The following is a 6158-nucleotide window of genomic DNA, read 5'->3' on the forward strand; positions in this document are numbered from 1 at the left end:
TTTATTTGTGGTAGGGACATGTCAGCCCTCACAAATGGAATATCACATTTAGCAGATATTCCATTTCACAACTGTTTATAAAAAAAGAAAGGCTGCCGAAACCGATTTGGCTCAGTGGATAGAGCGTCGGCCTTCGGACTGAAAGGTCCTGGGTTCGATTCCGGTCAAGGGCATGTACCTGGGTTGCAGGCACATCCCCAGTAGGAGATGTGCAGGAGGCAGCTGATCGATGTTTCTCTCTCATCGATGTTTCTGGCTCTCTATCTCTCTCCCTTCCTCTCTGTAAAAGATCAATGAAATATATTTTTTTTAAAAAAAGGAAAGGCTGCTATTGGTAGGCATATGAATAGCAAAGTCTACATTATTTTAGAAAGATTTCAAAAAACAAACAAATCTGTTTTGCTCACTACTACTAAGTGGAAAAGTGATTCTTATTAACTTCACTTTTTTTACATAAACTGAATTTTTCTTGGGTCAAATAAAATCCCCAACCAACATCAAGTTAACATCCAGCATTAACTGCAAAGTTCAAGGTCATGTTAACAATGTACCAAAACTTTTAGATGTAGGGAAACTCAAGAGTCCTCCATTTTTTCTGTTGGTAGATGTTGGCAATCGGGAATCAGAGAAGCTGTGGAAGATGTTGCTTTTCCTCTTAGCATGGCCCTTACCAACACAGCTCAGGTTTTGTGCCCTGAACCCAGAATCAGGTTCTTGGCCAGGACTTGACCCTGGAGGCCTGATTTAATTGCTTTCTAGTTCCACCACTTACTAATTGTGTGGCCCAAGGCCATGTGGTTATTCTCTCTGAACTTCTGTTTATTCATCTCTAAAATGGGGATAAAAATGCCTGTCTTGCCTTACTCACAGGGCTATTTGCAAGGATCAAATGGAATAATATAGGTGAAAGTACATTGTAGACTGCAAAGCTTTCTATAAGAATAAGGTATTATTATCTACTTACTAGCAGAAATGTATTTTGACAGACATTGAGTTAGTTGAAGGGCAATACAAAATGAAAAAGACACAATCACACAGGTTGCTTTTAAACCTTCTCTAATTGTAAATTATGTGTAGTAGACAGTGTTAGGCAGCCACTCAATCCCCATATCTCTGCTGTTTGGTTTTTTTGTTGTTAGTCTAATTATACATTCATCCATGGTGGCATGTGCCCAACTCCTGGCAATGGATCATATTTTGCCTGAGTCAGTATGGCTTTCCTGTCCCTATATTTCCAGCCTCTGTCGCAGTTAAAGGTCTCTGTGTATCAGTCTGAGTCCTGGCATGAAAGAGAATTTTACTCAGACGGTCAAATAAAAACATTTTAATGAAGAGTCCATTTACAGAGATGTGAGAAGGGTTAAACGTATCAATAAGGCATCCAGAGATCGGCTATAGCAAAGGGCTGTTACCATCCCAAGACTTGAAAAGGCAAGCGATAGAGTGTTGTTACCAGAGCCCAGAGAGCTGAAGCCATGGAGCAGGGTGCCCAGCTGGAGCTGTGGTTATGGGAGGTGTGGCCCCTGCCCGTGCTCGAAGGGGACAGAGGGAGGAACAGGGAAGGAATCCTCTCAACCCTCACCCTCCAATCTTTGCTCAGGTCCCTCAGTTGTCCAAACTCATCAGGAGCCTGAGGCAAAGGAGCTCATCATGTAGGTATAAGAGGAAGCCTGTTGTTGACATTTCTGGAAAAATTTAGCTTCTCTGATAAAAGGGTTCAAGTATGGATGGCATTTCCCCTTACTCCTCCTTTCCTTCCTTGCTCGAATGAAGGCGTGATGGCCAAAGGGCATCATCAATTATCTTACAATCATGAGGTGACAGGCATGAAGGTGAAGGACAAGGGTCAGAGCGGAATCATAGGAGCCTGGGTCTCTGGTGGCATCGTTAAGCAGGTGAATCAGCTCCTGCTACCACTGTCTTCAACTTGTTTTGTAAGTGATTTCTGAGTCTCTTTATCTGGTTCAAGTCCTACATGATATAGCATATTCCTTTCATAGATCTTGTTTACAGCTGGTTCGAGGAAACACAATAAAATATGTCTTATTAAAAAAGATCTCAAAGAAGCGAAGGGGAAAGGATTCTCATGATTGAGAAAATAAAGATATGGCATCTGGGTTTATGTAATCCCAACATTCAAAGAGTGAACCTTGCATCCAGTGCCATGTTTTTAATACTTTTGTCTAATTTTTTTTTATCCTCCCCTGAGGATATGTTTTCATTGATTTTAAAAGAAAAGATTTATGTTATTTTAGAGAGAGAGGAAGGGAGAGGGAGAGAGAGAGGGAAACATCGATATGAGAAAAACTCAATCAGCTGCCTCTTGCAGGGACCCCCACTGGGGATTGAGCCCACAACCCAGGCATGTGTCCTGACCAGGAATCAAACCAGTGACCTTTTGGTTCATGGGATGATGCTCAACCAATTGAGTAATACCAGCTGGGCTATTGGGGAGCATGCGAGACTTGGTTGGAAAGTTTGTAAGGAGGACGTTCTGAGACAAGGGAAGTGTGCGGAAGGCCACCTGCCCTGTTTATTGGAATTCCGACTTAGGGGAGTGCTGAAGGCGGTGCCCCTAATTATTCCTTGACCTTTCCAAACAAGTCTGTGCAGGTGCAGACCCCTTGGGTGTTTACTGGAATCCTTATACTTAATCTTTGGGTGTCCTTGCTTAAAGGACATTACAAAAAAATGTGTCCTCCCAATACTACTTACCTTACTGATTGTATCTAAAATATAAACTTTATCTCAAACTGCTGCTACAATAAAAGCCTAATGAGGCAGGCAATCGAGGCTGCCTGGTTCCTTTAGCCAGGCTGTCCCTTAGCCCTCTCTTTCACAGCAAATGCTGTGTCAGAGTAATCCATTCATCCATTGCTCAGGATCTGCTGGTCAGTCTTGGCACTGGGCTATGTATTTTTTAAAAAATTATTATTATTGATTTTATTGATTTCATTGAGGAAGGTAGAGGGAGAGAGAGATAGAAACATCAATGATGAGAGAGAATCATTGATTGCTTGCCTTCTGCATGCCCCACACTGGGGATGAAGCCTGAAAACCGGGCATATGCCCAGACCAGAATCAAACCATGACTTTCTGGTTCATAGATTGACAGTCAATCACTGAGCCACACCGGTCGGGCTGGGCTATGTTTTTATTGATTTTAAAGAGAGAGGAAGGGAGGGAGGGAAGGAAGGAGGGAGGGAGAGAGAGAGAGAGAGAGAGAGAGAGAGAGAGAGAAACATCAATTAGTTGCATCCTGATCAGGGACCAAACCCATAACCTGGGTATTTGCTCTGACAGGGAATTGAACCTGCAACCTTTTGGTGTACAGGAAAATACTCCAACCGAGCCACCCAGCCAGAGCTACTTTTGTCATACTTTTTCTACTTGTAATGCCTGCTCGATAATTGTCCTTCTTTTACACTTTTCCAACAAGTATTTATTATGAGTTAAGCCATATTTCAGGATCTCAGGATGGGATATACCCAGATCCCCCTTCACCTCTCTGGGAAAAGTGTGGAGGACAGAGGAGAGGCGGGGTGGAGCCAGTTCAGATCTTTTCAGGAAATGTGCCTTCTGCCCTGTGATCATCCCAGGAAGACACCCAGGACATGGCAGAGGGACTAGTACACCTACTGGTACCATTCACACATGGAGACATCACCCATTTCAGTGGTCATTGTCTTCTCACAGCAGTGGAAGACCAGCTAATTCTGCCAACAGTTCCTGGTCTGGTCTGGTTAGGGAAGGGGTTGTCAAGAAGGGCAGTCTGCTAGTTCTTGATTGGGGTCTTGTTGTCTTCTGTCATGTTGCTGACTCCTAAAGATGTCCCTGAAGTAGCTCGCTGCTCAATGTGTTGATGATTGTCTTCGATTAGACAATCTATACTATTGGGACCATGCCTGGCTATGCTGACTGCTATTCCTCATATAGTACCTAGCAAAGAGTGTGCCACCAGTAAATAGTTGCTGACTTAAATAAAAAATTTCCAGAATGGCCCTAACCAGTTTGGCTCAGTGGATAGAGCATTGGCCTGCGGACTGAAGGGTCCCAGGTTCGATTCCAGTCAAGGGCATGTACCTTGGTTGCGGGCACATCCCCAGTAGGGAGTGTGCAGGAGGCAGCTGATCGATGTTTCTTTCTCATCGATGTTTCTAACTCTCCCTCTCCCTTCCTCTCTGTAAAAAAAATCAATAAAATATATTTTTAAAAAAGGTTTCCAGAATGATTAAAGTCAAACATTGACTTCCCCCTGCTTTCCTTGACCTTTGCCGAGGTCAAGTACTTGCTATACTTTCATTAGATGAAAAAATCTCTCAGTCACAGCTTCTGAGACAAAATTTTATCTTGTCAGACTTGAACACCAGAGACTCTGATTTTTCTCCCAGTCATAAATATGTGAGGACATTCCTTTGAATGTGAGTGAGTGAATAACAGCAGAAAATTTGCAGATAGTTCTGGGTCACAAGATTGAGTACCTAGAAGTTGTTATGCGGGCTGTGTTGGAATGTCCTGCTTATTTAAAAGAATTATGTGCTTATTCAGTCATCTGTCCAGCCCTGTAGACAAATACCTGTTCCCCAAGCCACAAAATTAACAGCACATTTACTTAGGGAGGAGGACACAAGCTGGAATACAAGCAGCATTTTGTGGGAGAAGAAGGTGGGTGGGAGACCTGCTTTATTGTGAAAACATTTTGTTTTTATATTGAGGTGTTATTAATAGTAGTGTTTGGTTACAAAAAAATCGAACACCTAGAGCCCCTGGAATGCTGGTCTAAGTCTGAGGGAAAATCACAAAAATAGCTGTTTTATTTTTTCAACAAATTATTTTTGTTATGAAAACAGCATACTCTAAATGCTATAATTTATGTTCTGTCACATGACTTCAATTATATATCAAATTAAAAGTGATGGTGTTACTATTTATTGTGCTATTTGTTGAATACTGGGCTGTAGAGATAATTAGGTTATGTGAATAGCTTTTTAAATCCACAACTTGAAGAAAACAGGTCTCTAGGGGAGGCTACACTTTATTTGAACTGATGGATGTAAATTTCATCTACTCATTCTACCTCAGATTGGTTTTCAGTTGTGTGCAGAGTTTTGAGGAAGTGAGACTATTTTTAACATTTAGGCAATTTGATTATGATAACAGCTTTCTATAATTTAGTCACAAGAAGACAGTGTTCCTTTTCATAATCTTATTTTAACCAAGCTCTCCACAAGGAGAAAAACACATTTATAATAATTTAGTAACTAAAAAAACACTGAATTACTAAGAAAAGGATTAGAGTGTAAAACTGAGAACTGACTTGACTGGAAACTACGATGAACTGTTTTCATGCTCTGCATGTTTGTTTTCCAAACATTTCAAATTAGCACATTAAATAATTGACACTCTGTTTTGAGACTTTTTAAATTGTGGAGGCAGATCAGGAATATCCTCTCCCTGAACTGCCACCCCCCTTCCTCAATCTGCCTCTGCTTATATTTTTAGTTTTCTACACCTGTGGTGAGGGAAAATACAGATTTGCAGCAGAACAATGGCTATGGTATTTATTATCTTGGAAAAAAAAAATAAGTGACTGTGAAAAGAGAAAAGGTCAATAACTTCCCACGGGTCAGTCTTTTTTTTTTTTTTTTTTTAAATTGATTTTAGAGAGAGAAAGAGAAAGAGAGAGAAGCATCTGTCTGTTGTTCCACTTATTTATGCATTCATTGGTTGATTCATATATGTGCTCTGACTAGGGATTGGACCATCAGGAGGACACTAACCAAATGAGCTACCCCTCCAGGGTCAACGGTCAGTCTTTACATAACTGTTCCTTAGTGTTGGACCCTCATCTGCATACAAAAGGATAATGCCCCAAACTATGAAAGATGGAGAAACAAGGCATGTCTGTTTCATTAGTTATTTTATGCTGTAGTTATTCAGAAAGTCACGGTAATAGTTTGTTCTTGACTTAATATTAAATGAAGGAGAATTTAAAATCAAGACCTTCATGCAACCCACGGTTCCCTGGGATACACTTTCAGCACATGCACAGAAGACAAGAACTTTGTGTGTGTGTGTGTGAAGGAGGTGGAGGGGTGGGAGATTATAAGTTGAACAGTTTCAGTATCAATTTGACAGCATCTCTTTATGAGTATAAT

At 41.1% G+C, this 6158-nt stretch overlaps 1 pseudogene; it reads right to left on the minus strand.

Moving 5' to 3' along the window:
- Positions 1-3553: 3553 nt before the first annotated feature.
- LOC139013163 (cytochrome c oxidase subunit 6B1-like) lies at positions 3554-3811 on the minus strand (annotated as a pseudogene).
- Between the last annotated feature and the right edge of the window lie 2347 nt (positions 3812-6158).

This window comes from Myotis yumanensis, unplaced genomic scaffold (genome assembly GCF_028538775.1).
Source record: "Myotis yumanensis isolate MYYU_CA2020_CCGP unplaced genomic scaffold, mMyoYum1.0.hap1 SCAF_6, whole genome shotgun sequence".
In the NCBI taxonomy this organism is placed as follows: Eukaryota; Metazoa; Chordata; class Mammalia; order Chiroptera; family Vespertilionidae; genus Myotis; species Myotis yumanensis.